Below are 778 nucleotides of genomic sequence, written 5' to 3' on the forward strand. Positions count from 1 at the left end.
ATATATGTAAGTATGTATATATATATATATATATATATATGTATGTATGTATTATATATATATATCTATATATATAATATATACATATACACATATACATACATATATATATATATCATCATCATCATTGTCGTTTAACGTCCACTTCTCATGCTGGCATGGGTTGGACTGTTCGACTGAGGATTGGTGAGCCAGAAGGCTGCACCAGGCTCAATCTGATCTGGCAGAGTGTCTACAGCTGGATGCCCTTCCTAATGCCAACCACTCTGAGAGTATAGTGAGGGCTTTTACATGCCACCAGCACAAGGGCCAGTCAGGCAGTTCTGGCAATGACCATATTCAAAAGGTGTTTTTTATGTGCTACCTGCAAGGGGAGCCAGTCCAGTGGCACTGGCAACAATCATGCTCAAATGTTGTTTTTCATGTGCCACCAGCACATGCGCCGGTAAGGCAACACTGGCAACAATCACATTCGAATGTTACTTTTTACATGCCACTGGCACAGGAGCCAATCCGTGCCCCTTGCAACGATCATGCTCAGCTGTGCTTTTAACGTTCCCCTGTCATAAGCCATGTCAGCGATTTTGATTCGATTTCACTTGCCTCAATAGGTCTTCGCAAGCAAAGTTCATATATAGTTGGAATTTACAAAAAGACAAAAGACGAAGACAGGTGTGTAAACAACAAACAGGCGCAGGAGTGTCTGTGTGGTAAGTAGCTTGCTAACCAACCACATGGTTCCGGGTTCAATCCCACTGTGTGGCATCTTGGGCAAGTG

The sequence above is a fragment of the Octopus sinensis genome, unplaced genomic scaffold (assembly GCF_006345805.1).
Source record: "Octopus sinensis unplaced genomic scaffold, ASM634580v1 Contig13853, whole genome shotgun sequence".
Lineage (NCBI taxonomy): Eukaryota > Metazoa > Mollusca > Cephalopoda > Octopoda > Octopodidae > Octopus > Octopus sinensis.